The sequence below is a fragment of the Spermophilus citellus genome (genome assembly GCF_964194105.1).
Source record: "Spermophilus citellus genome assembly, chromosome: 18".
Taxonomy (NCBI): Eukaryota; Metazoa; Chordata; class Mammalia; order Rodentia; family Sciuridae; genus Spermophilus; species Spermophilus citellus.
Window position 1 is genome coordinate 52,800,834 of NC_138200.1, and position 24,143 is coordinate 52,824,976.

Below are 24,143 nucleotides of genomic sequence, written 5' to 3' on the forward strand. Positions count from 1 at the left end.
TGTAACTCATCCAATTTTGTTCTTTTTCAATTCCCCCCCCCCTACACTGAGCTACATTCCCAGCCCTTTTTATTTTGAGACAGGGTCTTGTTAAATTGCTGAGGCTGGCCTTGAAGTTGTTCTACCTCAGACTCCTGAGTAGCTGGGATTATAGGCATGTTCCACCATGCCTGGTGACCTACTGGAATTTTGATTGGGATTATGTTGAATCTGTAGATAGTTTTGGGAGAGTGGATATCTAAATTATAATTGTGTCTTCTATCCTGTGAATAAGATCTCTATTATTGTTCTTGTTATTATTTTTATTGGTGGTGGTTGAACCCAGGGCCTTGCAGAAGCTAGGAGATGCTCTACCACTGAGCTGAATACCTAAATCTCTTCATTGTTTTATTATTAAATCTTATTTCCTTTAATTTTTTCCAGCAAATATTTTTACATTTCAAGTCGAAAAGTTTTATGCATCTTTTGTCAGATTTACCCCAAGTAAATATTACCCCTATTTAATATTTTTGGTGCTGTTATAAGTACTACTATAAACATTCACATAAAAATTGGTGTGTGGGCACGTAAATTTTCATTTCTCTTGGGTGTATACCTAAAATGGAATTGCTGGATCATATTTTAATTATTTTTTAACTTTTGACAATTCTCCAAACTTTTCCACAAGTTATACCTTTTTATGTTCCCACCAGATCTATGTGGATTCCAGTTTTTCTATATTCTTGCATTTACTTGTTATTGCCTATTTTGTTTGGTATTGTGCTGTGATTGGTTTGCATTTTCCTAATGGCTAATGATATTGAACATTTTCATGTGCTTACTAACCATTTGTATATTTCCCTTGGTTAAGTATCTATTTAAAGCCTTTATTCATTTTTAAATTGGATTTGTTTTTTATTGAGTTGTGAGATTTGATTATATATTCATTATATATATGTGTGTGTGTGTGTGTGTGTGTGTGTGTGTGTGTATATATATATATATATATATATGTACATTGATTATATATAGATAGATAGATATTTAAGAGCATCTATTCACAAATGACCTCTCCAAACCACCACTGGTTTGATATTCCAATTGTATGTATTATTCCAGGCATTAAACTCTTATGAGGTATGTATCTAGAATATATCTCATAAGAGTTTTCTCTCATCTTGTAAGTTATTTTTTACCCTTCTTTCCTTCTTATCTTTTTTCTTCCCTTCTTTACTTTTTGAAGTGTTGGGGATTGAACACAGGGCCTCACCCATGCTACACAAGTGCTTTGCTGCTAAGATACATCCCCAGTCCTCTTTTTGCTTTTTTAGTAGTGTCCTTTGATGCACAGAAACTTTTAATTTGTTCTTTAGTTACTGAGGATCAAACCCAGGGACGCTATACATGCTAAATACTCATTATGCCACAACCCATCCCCTCCCAAACCTTTTAATTTTGATAAATATATAGAGTTTTTTTTATATAATAAACAGTAATAAACAGTTTTATCACCTTAAAAAATGCTCTCAAGACCTGTCCCTCTTCCTTTTGTGTCCTGTTTCTTCTAGTTAGCAAAATGCATTTAAGATTCAGACTTTTTGTGTGGAGCTATTTCTTTTCAATTGTATGGAATAGTTCATTTTTCCCCCCACTTTGGAACTGTAGGTTGAATTGAGGGGCTCTTAACCACTGTGCTACAATTCACAGCCCTTTTTATTGTTTCTTTTGAGACATGGTCTCTCTAAGTTGCTGAGGCTGACTTTGAACTTGTGAGTCCTCCTGCCTCAGCCTCCTACCACACCTAGCACCATAGTTAATTTATCTGTTTGATGAAAGATACTGTGTTTCCTTTCAGTATGTGGTACTTTTGAATAAATTTGCTGTAAACAATTTCAAACAGGTTTTTGTGTGATTATAAGTTTTCAGTTTATTTAATCTCATAGAACCAAGTTTTAGATTCTCTGATACTTTTCCCTTTTGTTTTCCATTTTATTTATTTTTCAGCAAAATAATTTTTATTTCCTAACATATGGTAAACTTTTTCATCTTGAGCATCTATTCACAAATGACCTCTCCAAACCACCACTGGTTTGATATTTAAGAGCGTATTAAAAGTTATCTTAGTTGAAATAGGAAAAATGCTTTTAGAGAGATAACATTCTGAATATATTGGCTTGGTCACAGCAGAATTTGCTTTAGCTAGATTAGTTCTGTAAATTTAAAGCTACTACTTTTGCATCTAATACTCCAGGAAAATGTGATACCCTTTACAAATTTGTGTGTCATACTTGTGTAGGGGTCGTGTTGTTTCAGTTGTAGTACATGTGCTGTTGAAGTGAGCACTGCATTTATTGTTTATTTGTTTTTCCTTCTTCGACCTTCATGTTTGCCTTTCTAAAAGAGAATTTTAAGAAGGAAAGGTAGTAGCTTGTAACTCTCCTATTTGGTAGGCTGAGGTTGGAGGATCATAAGTTTAAGGCTGGCCTCAGAAACTGAGCAAGACCTCCCTTTAAAGGGGGTGGGGCTGGAGATGTAGCACAGTGGTAGAGCACTTTGGGGCTCAATCCCCAGCACTAAAATAAATAAATAAGGTAGAATGTGTGGTGGCTCATGCCTGAAATTCCAGCAGCTCAGGAGGCTGAGGCAGGAGGATCACGAGCTCTAAGCAACTTAATGAGGTCCTCAGCAACTTAGTGAGATCCTGTCTCAGAAAGGACTGAGGGGCTGGGTTTTTTGCCCAGTGGTAGAGCTCCTGACTAGCATGTGCAAGGCACTGGGTTTGATCCTCAGCACCACATGAAAATAATAAATAAAATTAAGGTAATATGTCAAAAAATGTTAAAAAAAAAAAAAGACTGGAGATGTTGCTCAGTTGTTATGCACCTCTGGGTTCAATACCTGATACCCTACCCCCCAAAAAAATTATCTCTAGTGCCTTAGTGCCTCAGTGAAATTTGTACAAATGATGGCTGAAAAAGTTTACATTAGGTTTAGTGATTCGGGTAATAATGGCTATTATTAAGATTGGTTTCTCTGAAAAGATGTGATCTGAAGCCAGATAACATTGGAAAATGAGAAAGTGGAGACAAGACAGTATACCGCTCTTTCTAGGAATTTACTTTTGAGAGCAAGTTCTCTCAACCTTGACACTATTGACATTTTGAGCTAGATAAGTTTGTTGTGGGGGAGGATTGACCTGTTCATTGTAGGATGTTTAGGAGCATCTCTGGCCCCCACTGACAATATGCCAGGAATGCCCCTCTGTGACAACTCAAAATGCCTCCAGATATTCCCAAATATTCCCCTTTGAGAACCACTCTTTTAGAGGAAGGAGAGAAAAGAATCTAAAAACAACTCATCTGGGGGAATCTTTTTAAAGGAAGTAATAGATTGAAGGAAGTAGCCACTGGAAAGAAGGGGAAGATTGAAGATATGGAAAGAGAAGTGATGAAATTAAGGGATAGAATTTAGAGCATAGAAGGAGAAATTAAATTTATTTTGGAGACAGGTCACTTATTTTCTTTTATTTAAAAATTTCATTTTTTAGTTGTAAATGAACAAATACCTTTATTTTTGTTTATTTATTTTTATGTGGTATTGAGGATTAGATCCAGTGCGAGGCAAGCACTCAACTGCTGAGCCACAACCCTAGCTCCAGGTCACTTATTTTCAATAAAAGGAAGAAGTAAAAAGGGTAAATGTAGACACTTTAGAGATACATATATATATATATATTTTTTTTTTTATAGGGTCTCACTACGTTGTTTAGGGCCTTACTAAGTTGCTTTGGCTGGCTTCAAATTTATGATTCTCTTGCCTCAGCCTCCCAAGCTGCTGGGATTATAGGTGGGAGTTTATTTTTTCTAATACATGGATGTTAAGGTGTGATTGTAGCACCATTTCTATGCTGTTGTCTTTGTCCATATAATCAAGCATAGTTGTGTAAATAAGTTGTTGTTGAATTATTCTCCTGATTTCTTTTTCTATTTTTCATGAGGCTTCCTTTAAATTATTATTTTTTCAGCAATGATAGAATGTAAAGTCAGTGGAATCCATTGGTTTTTAAAAATTTTTAATATTATTTATTTATTTTTTAATTATTTTATGTGGTGCTAAGGATTGAACCCAGGGCCTCACCTATGTGAGGCAAGCGCTCTACCACTAAGCTACAACCCCAGCCCTATTTTTTAATTTTTAATGGATATTTTCCATTGGTTTTTAAAACAGGAAGTATTTTCTTTCCCTTTTGGCAGGATATAATAGAAATGAGTATTTTTGTGAAAGTCTACATTTACTCTTGTCACAGTTTCTCAATATGTTGTAGTTGTTCTTTCCCATTTCTTTCTCATTTCCCCCCTCCTCCTGCTTCTCTTTTCATGGCTATGGATCTAACCCAGGGGAGCTTCATGCATGCTAGGCAAGAGCTCTTCCTATGGAATATATCCCCACCCTCAGAATGTCCTTGAGTGAAACAAATTTCCTTTGCTTAATGAATTTTGGGTATAAATTAGTTCACCTTTTCTTACTTCTTTATTGCATTTTAAGACTCTTGATTCTGCTAATCTATTCTCATTTCCAACTTAATTTTCCCTTTTTTTGTAATATTATTTTTCTTTCTTTATGAAGAGTTTTAGGTTTAGCCAATTGATAGCTTGTTAACCCTCATTATCTCACAAAATGATGTTTCTTAATTGTAGTTAGAGACGGGGTCTCACTGAGTTGCTTAGCACCTCGCCATTGCTGAGGCTGGTTTTGAACTTGTGATTCTCCTGCCTCAGCCTCCCAAGCTGCTGGGATTACTGGCATGTGCCACTGTGCCCGGCTCTCATGCCTACTTTTTTTTTTTTTTTTTAAGAGAGGAGAGAGAGAGAGAGAAAATTTTTAATATTTATTTTTTAGTTCTCGGCGGACACAACATCTTTGTTGGTATGTGGTGCTGAGGATCGAACCCGGGCCGCAGGCGTGCCAGGCGAGCGCGATACCGCTTGAGCCACATCCCCAGCCCTCTCATGCCTACTTCTTGATGCTTAGTTCATAACTCGTTCCTTCCTCCCAATCTTTTAGGTTCTTCTCTTTGTCCTTTGTGTTCTAAAATTGCAGGATGATGTGTGTCAGTATGGATCTGTTCTCATCCATTATGCTGGATACTCAATGATACTTTTTTTCATTTTCTATTCTCTTCTGTAACTCCCAGTTTTCAGGAATAGATTTCAATATTTTTATCCTATTTTTTTTAACTTTTAAAATTTTAATTATTTTTTTCTTACCATACGATTTAATTTTAATTTTTTTAGTCATACATGACAGCAGAATGTATTTTGACATATAATTACATACATGGAATGTAATACATCAATCATATTGTCTATTCTGCTGCCCTTCCTATCCTACCTACTCCTCCCCTCCTCTCCCATCCTTTCTCTCTATCCAATCTAATGTGACATACTTTTTTTTTCTTTTTCTCATCACAACATCATATATGTATTTTGTATAACAATGAGGTTCTCCTTCCGTCTTTCAATATTTTTATCCTATTTTCTGTTTCATTCTTGGCTTACCTTTTTGGGAGGTTTCTTCAATTTAATGTTTCAATTTTTCCTGAAATCTTCCATTTTAAGGCTCAAATAAAATAGTATATATTTATATTATTTGTATAATAAACGATTTTAGGGGCTCTTATTTAATCTTTTAAAATAAGCACATAATCTAATTTCAGGGTTGCAATATTATCTTTTTTTGTGAGGGTATTGAGGGTAGGTTTTGTTGTTTCTATCTTATCACAAAAGCTTTTCCATCTGCATTTCTTTTCCTTTTATCTGTCTTAATGTTGCTGATTGATTTAGTTACTGGGAATTGAACCAAGGGGCACTTAACCATTGAGCCCTTTTTTTGTGTTTTATTTAGAGACAGAGTCTCCCTGAGTTGCTTAGTGCCTTGCTAAATTGCTGAGGCTGGCTTTGAATTCAAGATCCTCCTGCCTCAGCCACCACACCTGGCTAATGTTGAGATTTAAAATAGAAGATTTTCTCAAATTCTGGCGTGATTGTCACTATCTGCTTATTATTAAAAAATGAACCACCAAAATTTTATTGGTAATTTATCACCAGTGTCATTTGCTAACCGCAGGCCTTGTTGTAGTGGTTTTTACTAGTTTACCACTCATGTTAATATCTGTAGTTCTTTATTCTTAGGCTAATTAGCTTCCCAAAAGGAGAAATCTTCCAGTCCATTGCCTGCAGAGTATAAATAAGCCCATTATTCTGAGTCTAAGGAGTAGAAAAGCACTTAAGTTTTCAGTATACAAGTTTTAAGGACTTTTATTTCATCACTCTGTATTTAGTATGGTTGCTCAGGCTTTCAGTCATCTGTTGTTACCTCTTCACAAAAATTCATCTTTTGCCTCAAGGAAGTCATTCAGTAGTATAGGGTGGGAGGTGTTCAGGAATAGATTTAGCTACTCTTTAAATAAACTTTATACCAGTCTTGTTTTTAGCTTTGGTTTCACATCCTCTTCCAGAATATCTGTTAGTACATTTTCTGAGTGTTTGGGGTTCTTTGTTATAAATCAGTTTTTTCCTTGGCTTTCCTCACTGTTGGCTTATATTTTAGATTTTTCAAGTTCTAAATCAGTTACCAAGAAGAGTCCTACATTCCAGCATCTAAAAATTTTGTTGCTATGGTTTCACCTCCTGTTCTTTTTGTTCTTGGGAGTTTACATCCATTTTATAATTATTTTCTTATCAGTTAGTGGAGTTTGAAAAGGACATGGGTAAATGAATATTTTCAGTCCTCTTTCTTCACTGAAAGTTCTTTGCATTCTTTCTAATGAGGTGGAATTCAAAATAATAATCATCATTTAAAAACACACAATTAAGTGATATTCAGTGCATTTACAATGTGGTACAACCACCAGCTCCCCCACCTGCAGCTTCCCCAAGTGCTGGGGATTGAATCCAGTGGCACTTAACCACTGAGCCACATCCTCAGCCCCTATCTGTCTGTGTCTGTCTATCTATCTATCTATCTATCTATCTATCTATCTATCTATCTATCTATCTATTTATTTGAGACAGGATCTTGCTAAATTGCTTAGGACCTCACCAAATTGCCAAAACTTGTCTCAAACTTCAACCCTCCTGCCTCAGCCTCCTGAGTTGCTAGGATTACAGGTGTGTGCCGCTGCACTCAGCTGTCCCCAATCCTTTTTATTTTTGTTTTGAAATAGGGTCTTAGCTAAATTGCTGAGACTGGCTTTGAACTTGTGATCCTACTGCCTCAGCTTCCCAAGTTCTTGCATCACTGTGCCTGGTAATCACCAGCTCTCTCTAGATTCAGAACTTTTTATTACCCCCAGTAGAATACCCCGGACTCATTAAAAAGTCTCTCCTCATTTTTTCCCCATATCCATTGGTGACCTCTATTCTGCTTTCTGTGTCTTTGGATTTGCCTATTCTGGATATATCAGATAAGGAGGCATCATATGGGCTGTGGCTGTAGCTCAGCAGTGGCAGTGTCCATCTACTACAACAACAACAACAAAAATTTTTTAAAAAGGCAGTGTCATATAGTATGTGGCCTTTTGTGTCTGACTTCTTTCACTTAACATAATGTTTTCAAGGTTCATTCAAGTTGTAGCATCTATTAGTACTTAGTTTCTTTTTGTATTTTACTGAATTTATCACAGTTTTATTATTCATTCATCTATAGAGGACTATTTAGGTTTCCATATTCTGGCTAATATGAGTAATGCTGCTATAAACATTTGTGTACAAGTTTCTATATAGACATATTTTCATTTTCTCTGATGTGTAACTGCGGGTGGACTTGCTTGCTCATATGGCAATTACTCATTAACCTTTTGAGGCACTATCAAACTGTTTCCCACAGTATCTATACCACTTTACATTGCCACCAGTAATGTACTAGGGTTCTCACATCCTCACCAACACTTACATTTTCTGGTTAAAAAAAAAAAAAAATTAAAGCTGAGCATCATGGGGCATGCCTGAAATCCCAGCAGTTTGAGGCCAGCCTGTGCAACTTAGACCCTGTCTCAATAAAATAATAATAACAACAAAAGGGTGGGGATATAGGTGGTGATGGAATGATTGCCTAGCACACACAAGGCCCTGGCTTAGATCCCTAGTATGAGTGTTGTGGGGGGTGGCCATGGTTTCAAAGACATCCTTGTAGGTGTAAAATGGTATTATTTTTCAGGAGGCTGAGGCAAGAGGATTGTGAGTTCAAAGCTAGCCTCAGCAGAAGCCACACAATAAACAACTCAGTGAGACCCTGTTTCTAAATAAAATACAAAATAGGACTGGGGATGTGGCTCAAGGGTTAAGAGTCCCTGGGTTCAATCCCTGGTATAAAAAAAAAAAAAAGTATTATTGTGGTTTTGATTTGCATTTCCTTAATGGACAATGATTTTGAACAGCTTTTCATGTGTTAGCTGGCCATTTTTATATCTTCGGTGGGGAAATGTTTATTCATATTCTTTGCCCATTTTTTACTTGGGTAGTTTGTCTTTTTGTTATTAGAGTTCTTTATATATTCTGAGTACTTTTTTTAATCAGAAAAGTGATTTGCAGATTTTTTTTCTTTGTAGACCATGTGCTTCACTTTTCATTTTCTCTGATATGTGTAACTGCAGGTGGACTTGCTTGCTCATATGGCAATTATTCATTAACCTTTTGAGGCACTATCAAACTGTTTCCCACAGTATCTATACCACTTTACAGTGGCTTTTTGAGATTGGCTACTTCCTTTGTGCACAAACATTTTAAACTTTACCATGTCCATTTGATTTAGTAATGTTCCTTTTTTTTTAATCTTTATTTATTTATTTTTTAGTTTTCGGCGGACACAACATCTTTGTTTGTATGTGGTGCTGAGGATCGAACCTGGGCCGCACGCATGCTAGGCGAGCGCGCTACCGCTTGAGCCACATCCCCAGCCCAGTAATGTTCCTTTTGTTGCTTGTTGCAACAACCCTTATTTTGAGACTGGGATCCCCAAAATAAAATTCAACTGCTCCAGTCAATCCTAGATTAACTATAATACTAATGAAATAATGAGCAAGGACTAAATTTATAATTTACTTTTTTTTTTTTTTTAATCTGTTCTGGGGATTGAGCCCAGGACCAAGGCAGGCTAGGTGAGCTCTCTACCACTGACCTATAGACCTTAGTCCTTTAAAAAAATTTTCTTTTCTCTTTTCATACAGGGTTTGTAACCTAGGCTGGCCTTAAGCTTGATAATTATTCTGCCTTAGCCTCCCAAGGAGCTCGGATTTGAGAGGCATGCACCAATTAGGCCCAGTTTATAATTGACATTTTAAAGGAAAATGTACTTTGCAAATAAGCAATATGATTAGATGGAATTCTTTTTATTTATTTGTTTTTTAAATACATGACAGCGGAATGCATTACAATTCTTATATATATATATATAGAGAGAGCGCACAATTTTTCATATCTCTGGTTGTATACAAAATATATTCACACAATTTATGTCTTCATACTCGTAATTATGGTAATAATGTCCATCTCATTCACCATCTTTTTTACACCTCTCACCACCTTCCTTCTTCCCTCCTCTTTGCCCTATCTATAGTTCGTCTAATCTTCCCATGGTCCCCCTCCCAACCCCACTATGAATCAGCCTCCTTATATCAGAGAAAACATTCGGCATTTGGTTTTTTAGATTGGCTAACTTCACTTAGAATTAGTTTCTCCAACGCCATCCACTTACCTGCAAATGTCGTGATTTTATTCTCTTTTATTGCTGAATAATATTCCATTGTATGTATATGCCACATTTTTAAAAATCCATTCATCTACTGAGGGCATCTAAGTTGGTTCCACAGTTTAGCTATTGTGAATTGTGCTGCTATAAACATTGATGTGGCTGTGTCCCTGTAGTATGCTGTTTTTAAGTCCTTTGGGTATAGACTCAGGAGAGGGATAACTGGGTCAAATGGTGGTTCCATTCCCAGTTTTCCAAGGAATCTCCATACTGCTTTCCATATTGGCTGCACCAGTTTGCAGTCCCACCAGCAATGTATGAGGTAGACCAATGGTACAGAATAGAGGACACAGAGACTAACCCACAAAATTGCAATTATCTTATATTAGACAAAGGCACCAAAAACATGCATTGGAGAAAAGATAGCCTCTTCAATGAATGGTGCTGGGAAAACTGGAAATCCATATGCAGCAAAATGAAATTAAACCCCTATCTCTCACCATGCACTAAACTCAAAGTGGATCAAGGACCTAGGAATTAAATCAGAGACTCTGCGTCTAATAGAAGAAAAAGTAGGCCCAAATCTTCATCATGTGGGATTAGGTCCTAGCTTCCTTAATAAGACTCCTATAGCATAAGAATTAAAACCAAGAATCAATAAATAGGATGGACTCAAACAAAAAAGTTTCTTATCAAAAGAAACAATCTGTGAGGTGAATAGAGAGCCTATATCTTGGGAGCAAATTTTTAGGCATCAGATGAAGCACTAATCTCTCAGGTATATAAAGAACTCAAAAAGCTAAGCACCAAATAATAATAATAATAACAACAACAACCCAATCAATAAATGGGCCAAAGACCTGAACAGACACTTCTCAGAAGAGGATATACAATCAATTAACAAATATATGAAAAAAAAGTTCATCCTCTTTTGCAATTAGAGAAATGCAAATCAAAACTACTCTATCATCTCACTCCAGTAAGAATGACAGCTATTATGAAGACAACAATATGTTTTGTCGAGGATGTGGAAAAAAAGGCACACTCATAGATGGAATTCTTATAGAACAGATTGTTCTGGATGCTTTTAAGGTACTATGCCGTTTGAACTGCCTGGTTTTTGTTTTATGTTTTTTTTTTTTTTTTTCCCATTTCTTTTCCAGCCACCTGGTTCTAATCTGAGCATATAGTATTATGAGTTCCGAAATTGAGTTAGAGTGCTTGAACAAGAGGCCAAGGAAAATTCAAATTCCTTTGAATTAAACATCTGAGATTTTATGCTGTGTCTCTGTATTTTGGGTGTTCAGAGATTTGTTTTACCTCTGTGTGTGTAACTACTTTTTGGATAGGTGACATTATCAGCTAAGTGGTTCTTGATTTATCCTAATTCAACAAGTCTGATACCATTACCAAGAAAATCATGGTTCAGAAATTTCTAGTTGAGGGTTTACAGAACATAATTTAGGGAGTGACATGGATTCTATAAGGGAAATAATTCAACAACATTAACAAATTATTATAGGTGAAATAAATGTTAGGGATTTGCTAGGTATTGATATACAAAAGTTGAAGTTATTCTCCGATATAATAGGAAATGTTATTCTTTTAAAAACTCTTACCATGGTTTCCAGTATACTTTGAATAAAATTCACACTCCTTACTATGGTTATAGTTCTTGCTTCTTCCACCTCTCTTCATTGGTTAGCTCTAGCCACATTGGGCCTTTAACTTCCTCAAAGAAACAAAGATTTTATCAGACTTAGATTCTGTTTTCTTATGTTGTTCCTCTAGGTCAGAATTATCACCTTCTCTACCCTTGCCTCCCTTTCTTTGCTTGCTGGTTCCTAAATATCTTTGAGGTTTTATTTTACATGTTATCTTGTCAAAAAAGCAATTGCTGTAGCCTGTCTAAAATAAGTTCCTTTTTAGTCTTTTTTATCACTTAGTAGTACTTGAATTTTTTTTTTTTTAAAGAGAGAGTGAGAGAGGAGAGAGAGAGAGAGAGAGAGAGAGAGAGAGAGAGAATTTCCAACATTCATTTTTTAGTTCTCGGCGGACACAACATCTTTGTTGGTATGTGGTGCTGAGGATCGAACCCGGGCCGCACGCTTGCCAGGCGAGCGTGCTACCGCTTGAGCCACATCCCCAGCCCTACTTGGAATTTTTAATTTATGTTTTTGTCAGTCTCTCTTGAGACTATGTATTTCATGAGGACAAGGACCATACTTATCTTATAAGCATGTCTTTCTATGCTAACCATGTAGAATAGTTCCTAAAAATAACAACCACATTATTAGTAGGTCTTCACCTGACTTTTAGGTGCCACATTCTTCTTAATTTTACTGATGTCTCCCCCCACCTCCCATTTGTTCTTTGTTCAAAGTACTGGGAATTGAACCTAGGAGTTCTCTACCACTGAGCTACAGCCCCAGCCCTTTTTAAATTTTTTATCGTGAAACAGGGTCTCACTAAGTTGCCCATACTGGCTTTGAATTGGCAATCATCCTCCTCTAGCCTTCCAAGTTGCTGGGATAACATGCACTTGCCAGCATACCTGGCTTCTTTTCCCAATTCATTCTTTTTTTTTCCCCCTCCCTAATCCCTAAACCTTGAAGTTCTCTATGCCTCACAGTTGCCTGCTTTCTTCTCTGTCTCAACTCTGTGGTGATATTCTGGTCTGTGGATTTAAATAGCTATACATTTATGACTTCTAAATTTTCATGGTCAGCCTGTGCCTTTATGTACAAGTATCTACTTGATATTTCCATTGAAATACTATTGGAATCTCAGTTCAATATATGCATAGTAGAAGTTTTTTGTTTCATATCTCCCGAATCTCTCTTTTCCTTTTCATTTATGTGATTAGAAGCTTTGTTCTTGGGCTGGGGTTGTGGCTCAGTGGTAGAGCGTTTGCCTTGCACGTGTGAGGCCTTGGGTTTGATCCTGAGCATCACATAAAAATAAATAAAAATAAAGATTTTGTGTCCATCTATAACTTAAAAAAAAAAGTGCTGCTCTTACCAAAAGCCAAATATTCTCTGTGATAAGTGGAAGTTGATCCATATTGGGGGGGGGATGGGAAGAATGGAGGAACTTTGATTAGTCAAGGGGGAGGGAGGGAAGGGCAAGGACCTGGGGATAGGAAAGATGGTGGAATGAAAAGGACATCATTACCCTAGGTACCTGTATAACTATGATGGAACTCTACATTGTATACTACCAGAGAAATGAAACGCTGTGCTCCATTTGTGTACAATGAACTGAAATGCATTCGGCTGTCATGTATAACCAATTAGAACCAAAAAAAGAAAAAGAAGAAGTGCTGTTCTTATAATAGTACATGCCTTCAAGCCTTGGTCTCATCCTTGATTCTTCTCATATCTAGGCAAGGAATTCTGTCAGCGCTATCTTCATCCAAAATCTGACTCCTATTGTTATTTACACTTTTACAACCAACTGCTACACAGGTCCTGTGCTCCATTATTTTTTACCTGTTATTACAAGTAGCCTCTCACATGTCTTATTAGATATGTATATCAGATAATGGCACTTTTCTGTCTAGTCCCCTTTAGTGGTTTCTCATCTTACAAGGTCCTTGACTAGCTTTCCTCTAATCGCATACATCCACTCTTATTTTCCCTTTCTTACTCAATTCTAGTCCCCCTAGAATTTCTCATCCACTCTGAGAACACTTCCGTCTTCATTCCTTTTTATTTGCAATTATCCTTGGCTTACAGTATTCTTCTCCCAAATTTCTATATAGCTGTGTTAAATTCATACTTTTTTGGTACCTCCTCAAATATTAGAGAAGCCTTTCCAGATATCCCTTTCTAAAGTAATAATCTTGCTTCCTCACAGTCTTCTTTGTTTTAATTTTCCCTATAGCAATATCACCATCTGACATTTGTTACTAGAATGTAAGATCCATGAGGATAAGGACTTTGTTTTATTTACTATTGTGTTTTCAGTAGGATTAAAAAGTGAACAGCACAAAGTTAGTACCCTCAAAATGTCAAAGTGAAATGTAACAAGAACCAACCTACCTTCCTTTTCCTTCCTTCCTGCCTTCCTCCCCTCCCCTCTCCCTCCCTCCCTCCCTCCCTCCCTCCCTCCCTCCCTTCCTTCCTTCCTTCCTTCTTTCTTGTTTTACTAGGGATTGAACTGAGGGGTACTCAACCACTGAGCCACATCCCCAGCCCTGTTTTGTATTTTATTTAAAGACAGGGTCTCACTGAGTTGCTAAGCACCTCTCCATTGCTGAGGCTGGCTGCTTTGAACCTGTCTCAGCCTCCCGAACCGCTGGGATTACAGGCATGTGCCACCACACCAAGCTGTCCTTCTTTTCATCCTTCCTTTCTTTTATCCTTCCCACTGCTGGGTATCAAACCCAAGGTATTACACATGCTTGGTAAGCACTCTGACATGGAGCTATACCTCTAGGAACTGATTTCTTGTAGACATTGTTGAACTGATGAGATAACCACTTCTAGAAATGTCTGATAAATCAAAACTTTTTCTGAGACCCAGGGATCTCTGAAATAAAAAGATTTTTGAGCCATTACGGATAGTAGCTTGAAAAACAAGGTCCTGGGACAAGTTTCTTTAACTTTTCGCAGCAAGGCTAGATAGTAGTTGGAAAAATGTCTGTTGGACATTTTAAAATGAAACTTTGGGGAAGAAAAGCAAAAGCTGTTTACATTGAACCTACATTGGCAGGATATAACTCAAAGTGAAGAAAATTTTGGAACAGGAAGACTGAATTTGACTAGGTACCTCATATAACTGGAATCACACAGTATTTTTCTTTCTGTCACTGGCTTATTTTAGTAAAACATTTTCAATTTTATCCATGGTGTTGTATGTGTCCTTTGATATTTAAAAAATTTTTTTTAGTTGTATATGTACACAATATCTTTATTTATTTATTTATTTTTATGTGGTGCTGAGGATCGAACCCAGTGCCTCACACATGCCAGGCAAGTGCTGTACCACTGAGCTACAATCCCACCCCTGCATGTGTTCTTTTAAAGACAATAATATTTATGTACACTGCATTTTTTTTATTCATCCCATAATGGATGCTTGGATTAGTTAATAACATTACTATGAAAATAGTTATGTACAAATCTCTCTTTGATTCTCTGTTTTCAGTCTTTTTTTTTTTTCCTTTTTGTCCTCAGTACTAGCGGTTGAACCTAGAGGTGCTCTACCATTGAGCCACATTCCCAGCCCTCTTTTAGTTTTTCTTTTGAGACAGAATCTTGCTAAGTTGCTGAGACTGGCTTAAAACTTGTGATCTTCCTGCCTTAGCCTCCTAAATCACTGGGATTACAGGTGTGCACTACTACACCCAACTGCTGCTTTAAATTATTTTAGGACTATATCATGTGGTAATCCTGTTTTTAATTATTTGTGGAGATGCTTAACTGTTTTCCATAGCACCTACATCATTTTACATTCCCACCAACTGTACATAAGTGTTCCAGTTTTTCCATTTCTCTACATTTTGTCCAAAACTTGCTATTTTCTGTTTTTTTTTTTTTTTAATAGTATCCATCCTTATTGGTGTGAGTTGGTATTTCATTGTGGTTTGATTGTCATGTCCCTTGTAATTAGTAATAAGCATCTCTTTTCATGTGCTTTTTAAAAAATACCTTTACGGGCTGGGGATGTGTCTCAAGCGGTAGCGCGCTCGCCTGGGATGCGTGCGGCCCAGGTTCGATCCTCAGCACCACATACAAACAAAGATGTTGTGTCCACCGAGAACTAAAAAATAAATATTAAAAATTCTAAAAAAAAAAACCAAACTTTATTTTGTTTATTTATTTTTATGTGGTGCTGAGGATTGAACCCAGTGTCTCACACATGCAAAGCAAGCGCTCTACCGGTGAGCCACAGTCCCAACCCCTCATGTGCTTTTTGTCCATTTGTATATCTTTGGGAAAATGTCTGTTTAGTAATCTTTTTTTTTTTTTTGTCCATTTTAGGGGTTCTTTATAAATTCTGGATGTTTACCCCTCATGAGACATAAGATTTGCAAATATTTTCTTCCACTCCATAGGGAATTTTTGTGTTAGTGTCCTTTGATGCACAGATATTTTCAATTTTGATATGTTCAATTCATCTATTTTTACTTTAGTTGCTAGTGATTTTGACATCATATCCAGAAATAATTGCCATATCCAATGTCTTGAAGATTTTCCCTTACATTTTTTTTCTGAGTTGTATGATACAATTCTTCCATAATAAAGAACTTAACAAAGTTGTTTAAATTTATTTTCAAAGATTGACTCATTGTATTTGAAGAAAATATATCATTGGTAGGTACTGGAGAGGAGTGAAGGCAGATGGATGGTATTGTGTAAGTGGATCTTCAATTCACTGATTCTCTTAATATATTATTGGAGTCCTAGGCCAGAGGCCTGACTCTGGGGGTCCTAACAGACCAGGTTCTGCCCAAAATAAAACTGAAAAGGTAATGGTGGAAAGTAAGAAAATAATTTTTTAATTAATACAGTAAAAGTTGGGGCAGAGGGTAAATGGTATGTATAATTTATATTCTTGGTCAGACTGTGGTCTGGTTGATTATTTTTTCAGTTCTGGTTCTGTAAGGTGACTCTGGAGATGTTCTTATCCTCAAGTGGACAATTTCCACTTGTTCAGGATGTTTATTTATTAGATCTATGATTCTGGAAGGGGCAAGTGAATTTCCATGAGATAGATGATTGCTACTGCTTGGGTTAGGGACAGTCTCACATTGGGTGATGTACCTGCTTCCTGTTGTTACTGGAAGGTGTAGGACAACCACTGAAGACTTGTAGGCGCCATTCCAGGGAAATCTAAAGCAGGATGCTGGAAAGAGAGTAGAGATGCCAAGTTTTATCCACATTTAGCAAAGACAGCGTAAGTTCCTGTTAAAAACTCAGTTCAGTTGAATTCAAATTTTGGCATAGTCTTGGATTTATACCCCACAAGTTAAGGATTCAATTTCCTAAGACTTCCCCCACTTCAGATGTTGACTGGCTACACATTTGCAGGTTTCATCAACCCCCTCTTAAAGTTCAGTAATTCACAAGAAGAACTCAAGTAGACAACTAACTTATTTGATTATTATAAAGGATACTACTCAGGAACAGCCTAATAGAACAGATATGCAGGGCAAGACATGGGAATGGGTATGTGTGCTTCCTTGCCCTCTCTGGGCATATCACCTTCCCAGCATTTTAGTGAATTTACCAACTAGAAGCTCTTCAAAACACATTGTTGCAAAGGTTTTATTAGAGATCTTATTAGATAACTCAGTTGATTAAATCATCTGCCACTGGTGACTGGATTCAGTTTCCAGCCATTCTCCCTTTGTTTTGTGGGTATGGTGGGAGCCAAAGTTCTAATGCTCTAATCATGCCATCGTCATTCTGAAGACCAGCCCCCATCCTTAATCTATCTAGGTACCTCATTATCATAAACTCAGGTATGGTTAAAAGGGGCTTGTTATTGATAACAAAAGATGTTCCTATCTCTCAGGAAATTCCAAGGAAGCTCTGTGCCAGGAATCTGGGACAAAGACCAAATATAGTATATGTTTTCTGTTACACCGTGGTGGATAGAGGAGTTGTTGCCTTGAAGTTTTATATATGGAGAGCATGAGTGTGCATATGTGCACACATGCAATACTGTGTATAACTCAGGGGCACTGTACTTCTGAGCTACAACCTTAGCCCTTTTTGTTTTGAGACAGGGCCTGCTAAGTTGCTGAGGCTGGCCTCTAACTTGCAATCCTTCTGCCTCAGCCTCCCCAGTCCCTGGAATTACAGGTGCACACCACTGAATCCTACTACTTCCAAATCTTAAGTGGTTACTCCATTACAGTTAAATCATAATTACATTAAGTCATTATACTTAGTAATGATTCAGAAGATGTGCATGATTTAAGTTTTCATATCGACAAAGTAGAGTAATATTTTCTGGGAGTTAAGGGGAGGAAGAATGCAGAGTAACTGCTAATGGTGTCACTGGAAAAGTGATATCACTAGAAGAGGGTCCCAAGGAATTACCAAGGAAAGGGGGGCACTTAACTCAGGATAAAGTGGGGTCCTTCACATATGTCACAGAAAAAAAATTGAGCATATATCAGTAAGAGGGATAGATTAATTTTGTAAAGTAAGTAATGCACATTTTTCTTTACCACGTTCTTTCTTGTGGTGAAAGATATTCCTCAATCTAGAAATAGATGTGTTTTCAGGGTTCCTGACTCTTAAAGAAAACCTGATGAAGGCTGGATATGGGAAAGTAAGGGTGTCAGAAAGTAAGGGTATAAGGCTGTCAGTCTGGTAGTTCTTAGTATCTTTAGGCTGAAGGTGGTCTTCATTACCTGATTGGTAGATAACATTGGAAAGTACCCTAAGTTATAGGTTTCTTAAAATATCATATTTTTCTTCATTTAATTTATTTTTTTGGTGGGCTAATTAACGTGCCCAAGGTAATTTACATAAGTGAGTGAATTTATGGTAACTTTAAGACTTAGAGATTTTCTAGAAATTTGGGAGTGATAGGCATAGGAGAGAAACTGGCTCGGGGAATGATACACCAGGAAAGGTATATAGAACCTTAAGATTATATTTCCTCGTCTTTGCCTTTTGTATCCTTTCTACCTATTTTTATTTCTTCTCTCCTACCTCTATAGGTTTGGAGTTTCTTTGCGGAGGCAAGAAAAATATGGAATTAGGGCTGGGGACATAACTTAGTGGTAAAGTGATTACCTAGCATGCACAAGGCCTTGGATTCCATCACCAGCAACACACACACACACACACACACACACACACACACACAGAGTTAGATAATGGTGATGGTTTTACAACTTTATGAGTATATTAAAAACCACCATACGGCACCCTTTAAAAGGGTACATTTGTGCTATATAAATTATATTTCAATAAAACCCTTATAAGAATATTACATGATTCATCACGTTGAACTGCAGTAATCTCAATACAGAAGGAATTACCAAGTGAACTTGATTCATGACAGACAAGTTTATGGTTCAAACCATTGTCAGACTGTGAACTATCAGGTATAAGTCAGGTAGAGGATCCCTTTGGTAATTATTTGTTGTTCTAGAGCTGGCATAAAATTAAGTCATTCTGGATTTCTTCTGCCTGAATTTCCATGTTAGAAACTTGTCTTGAATCTGTCCCATTTATTTTCCACTATCAGTTAATGTTCTTAAAATTTTTCACCTGAACTATATGTGTATATTTTCTTTTATTCTCATTTTCCTGTCATATTGCTGTGTAGCTCATTTCCTTTAAATAAAGCTAATCTTATCACTTGCTTTATCAGAAAAAAAAACTCACCAGTAACCACTCCATTAACTGTATTTTCCTTTCCTTCTGTTCCCCACTAAATATAATTTATTTTTCACTCAGTAATGTTCCCTGAATGTACTTCCATATTTGCTTATATAGATATTATTTTTATAGCTCCTGTATAGAATTGTATACAAAGATTATTATGTTAGTAAAGATTAAATTGTCCCTAGTTTTTTTCTATTTTAGATTAACTTAAGTGCATATAGCCTTACATAATAATATAGCATTTCTATAGAATTTTTACTTGGAATTGCTGACCTGGTAGGTGCAAGTTTGTTAATACTTCAATTGAACAAACATTTTGTATTTTGGGATAATTTGTTTTGGTTTAGAAATGTGTTTTCTTTTTTTCTTTAAAAAAACAACAACAAGGGCTGGGGATGTGGCTCAAGCGGTAGCGCGCTCGACTGGCATGCTTGCGGCCCGGGTTCGATCCTCAGCACCACATACCAACAAAGATGTTGTGTCCGCCGAGAACTGAAAAATAAATATTAAAAATTCTCTCTCTCTCTCTCTCTCTCTCTCTCTCTCTCTCTCTCTCTCTCTCTCCCCCCACACACACACTCTCTCTTTAAAAAAAAAAAAAAACAAAATCCCTTTATCAAGAGGTATGTAATACAGATGTGTGTGAAGTTAAACATGAATCTTGTTACTCTGCCAGGTTCCATTCATGGAGATATTCAGAGTTAAGCCTATATCATTTTTATTAATTTATTAAATAGTGCATTCATGTGATTCAAAAGGTATGAAAATACATATTGTGAAAACACCCATCTTCTAACCTATCTTCTAACATCCAGTTTACCTACCAGCATGCAGCCAGTGTTAACAGTCTTGTGTGTCCTTTTGGGGAAGGTTTTTTTTTTGGGGGGGGGGTTGGAGGTGGGTGGGGGTGGTCATTTCTGGTATGGAACCTCACACCTTGCTAGGCAGTCCTCTACTGCTTAGGCAGTCCTCTACTGCTTGAGCCACACCCCCATCCCTCTTTCCTGTGCATGTATCTTCTATGCATATCTAAATGCACAATTTCATCTACTTCATTTGTTTTTATGTATGTATTAGAATACTATACCCACTATCCTATATCTTTTATTTTCCCCTCATTCTACATGACAGTGTTTTTCAGAATTTACTGTGTCTCAGTTTCCTGGAGAACGGTCACATCAGATTGCTGAGCCCTACACCCAAAATTTGTGATTCTGTAGGTCTGTGGTAGGATAAGAAATGTACATTTCTATCAGGTTTTCATTTGTGAACTGCTGCTGTGATGAACAGCCACACATGTGGTAACTTAACATAAATTTATTATGTTACAATTCTGTATTATTTCCTGAACCACATTCTTTTGTCTTATTCTTCCCCTCCAATCCCTGTTCTGCCTCTTCACTCAGTGTTTCGTCTTGTCTGTCTTGTTATCCACGTGACATGTTTGGTTTATACACCGTTCTTTTTATCCACAAGTTTAGTTTTTTTCTTCACCACATTCTTTCTTATGGTGAAAGATATTCCTTAATATCTATCTTTTTAATATTCCATTGTAGCTTATGGTACATTCTTTAGCAGCCTCTTTGATTGTTTTTCTTTCTTTCTTTCTTTCTTTTTTAAAAAAAAAAAAACCTCTGGGCTGGATGAGATGACGCATTCCTCTAATTTTGGGGGAGACTGAGGTTGGAGGATTACAAATTCAAGGTCAACCTGGGCAATTTAGTAAGACCTTGTCACAAAATAAGGCTGGGATTGTAGCTTGGTGGTATTGTACCTCTGTTTTAATGCCCAGTACTGAAAATAACCCGAACAGAAAAACCCCCAAAGCCATTTCATTTTGAAGTATTTCCCTATGAATGTCCTTTTTCTGTTACAGCATCTAATCTTAAGATCCCACATTGCATTTAGTTGTTGTCTCTTCTGTGACTATTTTTCTTGTTCTTTCTTTGTCTTTCATGGTCTTCATACTTTTGATGAGTTATTTGTAGAATCTCTAAGTTTGGGTTTGTTTAATGTTTCCTCATTATTAGATTGAGGTTGTGGGTTTTTTTGTTTTGTTTGTTTTTTGTTTTTTGTTTTTTTTTTTTTTTGTACTAGGGATTGAACTCAGGAGCACTCAATCACTGAGTCACATCCCCAGCCCTTTTTGTATTTTATTTAAAGACAGGGTCTCACTGAGTTGCTTAGGGCCTCGCTAAGTTGCTGAGGATTGCTTTGAACTCGAGATCCTCCTGCTTCAGCTTCCCGAGCTGCTAGGATTACAGGTGTGTGACATTGTGCCCGGTGAGTTTATTTTTTTATTTTTATTTTTGGTAAGAATACCATAGAAAAAGACACCTGTAATTCCAGAAATTTAGGGAAAATGAGGCAAAAGGGTTGCAAGTTCGAGGCTAACCTCCAACTTAGCAAGTCTAGACCCTTAGCAATTTAGCAGAACCTGTCTCAACAAGTGCTGGGGATGTAGCTTGGTGGTGAAGTGCGCCCTGGATTCAGTCCCCAGTCCCCCCCCCCCAAAAAAAAGTTGTCCTTTGTCCCAGTTTTATGAGATTATTCTGTCTTTATAAGCTTATGAGGTTTATTCTGTGTACTTTATCTGTTTCTAGACCTTGTATTATTCTGTCATTCTAATAGTCTGTGTTGCAGTAACAAATTCGGAGTTTTGTTTTGCTTTTCTGCAGTTCTGGGAATTAAATCCTTTTAAATGTAACACTAAGCGATTTTTAGTATATTCACAGAATTGTGCAGCCATCACTACAGTCAGAGCCAATTTTAGAATATTGATTGTGTTCTAAATCAGTCATTTTCCTAAAAAGAAACCCAATATCCATTAGCAGTCACTCTACATTTTCACTAAAGCCCTTCCTTTTTTTTTTTTTTTGTGTGTGTGTGTGTGTGTGTGTTTTGGCGGGGATTTTGGGGGTGGAGGTGCTGGGGATCAGGTCCTCGTGTATGCTCTGCAAGTGCTCTATCACTGAGCTACATCCCAAGCCCCGGTGTTTTTTGTTTTGTTTTGTTTTTAATTTTTAACAGCTTTTTTTCTTCAGCTTTTTTTCCCAATCACGTATTGGTTTTCTTTTTTGGAACACTTACTTTCTACTTCTGTTTAAGTAGAGAGGTGAGAAAGAATAGTGTACTTCAAAAACTGTTTTGGTTGATATAGAAATATTTCAGAATTAAAACAATATGTGTGTGTGTGTGTGTATACGTGTGTATGTGTGTGTGTATATATAGAGAGAATGTGCATGCATGCACAGTGCTTCCATAGTACATATGATAAAATTGAAATAATATGAAGATGATTAGCATGCCCTCTGTGCAAATTTGTAAGTTGTTCCATATTTAAAAAAATATATGTATTTACCCATCTTAAATTTAAAAAGGGGAGAGAAAAGGTAATTGATGTGTTAGTCAGTTTTCTTTCACTGTAATAGATAACCTAATATAAATCAACTTAAAGGGAGGAAAGGTTTATTTTGGCTCACAGGTTTGGAAGTTGGGATCCCTGGTTAAATGCTCAGTTGCATTGGGCCCATGGTGAGGCAGCACTTCGTGTCAGGAGTGTATGGCAGAGGAAGCTTCTCAGCTCATGACAGCTGAGAAACTAAGAGAACAGTAATAGAGTTCTAGTATCCCCTTCAAGGCATGCTGCCCCTGACCAAATTTCCTCCTAAGCCCCATCTCTTAAAGTTTCCACTATCTCCCAGTAGCACCACAGGCAGGCGACCATTCCTTTAACACATGGACCTTTGGGGTACACTAACTCAAACTTAGCAAGATGTATTGTGTTCTTGCCAAATATTAGTCATTATATTAAATTGCCTATTTTAAAATGATCCTATATGTTTTAGATGATACCATACTCAGCTACTGACAGGTTTGATAGTCCAGAACATTGAGATTCAACCAGGTGAAGTAACTTGTCCAAATTTGATCAGTGACTGGGTATAGCCATGAACTCCTGTGATCCTAGTAACTCAGGCGGCTGAGGCAGGAGGATCACAAGTTCCAGGCAAACCTTGGCAACTTAGACTGTCTCAAAGTTAAAATAGGGCTGGGGAAGTGGCTCAGTGGTAGAGGGACTCTGGATTTAGTCCCCATTACATTCTCCTGTCCATCCCCCCAAAGTTCCAGAATCTATCATTTACAATGATTATTAAAGGACCCTACTGTTGATAGCAACATCAGAAGTTTAAAGAAGTATATTTTTTCCAGGTATAATAATGTAATGAGACAACATAATCGTCTTGACTTGTGAGCAGAGGCATTTGTACTTCTCTTTGTGAACAGTTTTCTTTTTGGTTCCCCATTGATGATCTCCTTAGAGGAAGATGTTAACAAGCACCTTGTACTAGGGTTTATTAAAACTTCTGCCTTTGTGAACATGGACAATAATGATCACTTCTTCCTAAAAGTGAAGTTGCAAAACACCCATATTGTTGCAAACACTCTCAGTAGTTATCTGACAGGACCCATTTTGCATTAAATATACCAGCAAGGGGCGAGTTTTAAACTTCTGTCCTTATGAAAATTACTCATAAATCATTAATTTAAAAGCCCCACTGAATTATTTTTTTTAATATTTATTTTTTGGTTAGACACAATACCTTTATTTTGTTTATTTATTTTTTATGTGGTGTTAAGGATTGAACCGAGGGCCTCGCGCATGTTAGACAAGTGCTCTGCCGCTGAGCCACATCCCCAACCCCACACTGAATTATTTTCTACTGAAGTAAAGTGTCCATTGGTATCATATGGCTTGTAACCTGGTCTGCTGTGAGCAAATATATGAATTCTTGATGATTTGACTGCAGAGGAAGGAGTTATCAGTGTTTATAATAAACATTTTATGAAAAAAAAATCTTAGGGACTGGAGTTGGCTCAGTGGTAGAGCGCTCACCTAGCATGTGCAAGGCCCTGGGTTCGATCCTCAGCACCACATAAAAATAAAAGTATTGTGTCCAATTACAACTAAAAAAAAATGTTTAAAAAAAAACTTTAAAAATTTTACTGCAAAGAAACTGAGGCTTAGATTAAATGATGTGACTCAGAGCTCAAGTTAAT

General features: G+C 36.9%; 1 protein-coding gene across 1 annotated transcript in view; it reads left to right on the plus strand.

Moving 5' to 3' along the window:
- The window catches only part of NFATC3 (nuclear factor of activated T cells 3), a 99,288-nt gene that overhangs the window by 25,359 nt on the left and 49,786 nt on the right, over positions 1 to 24,143 (plus strand).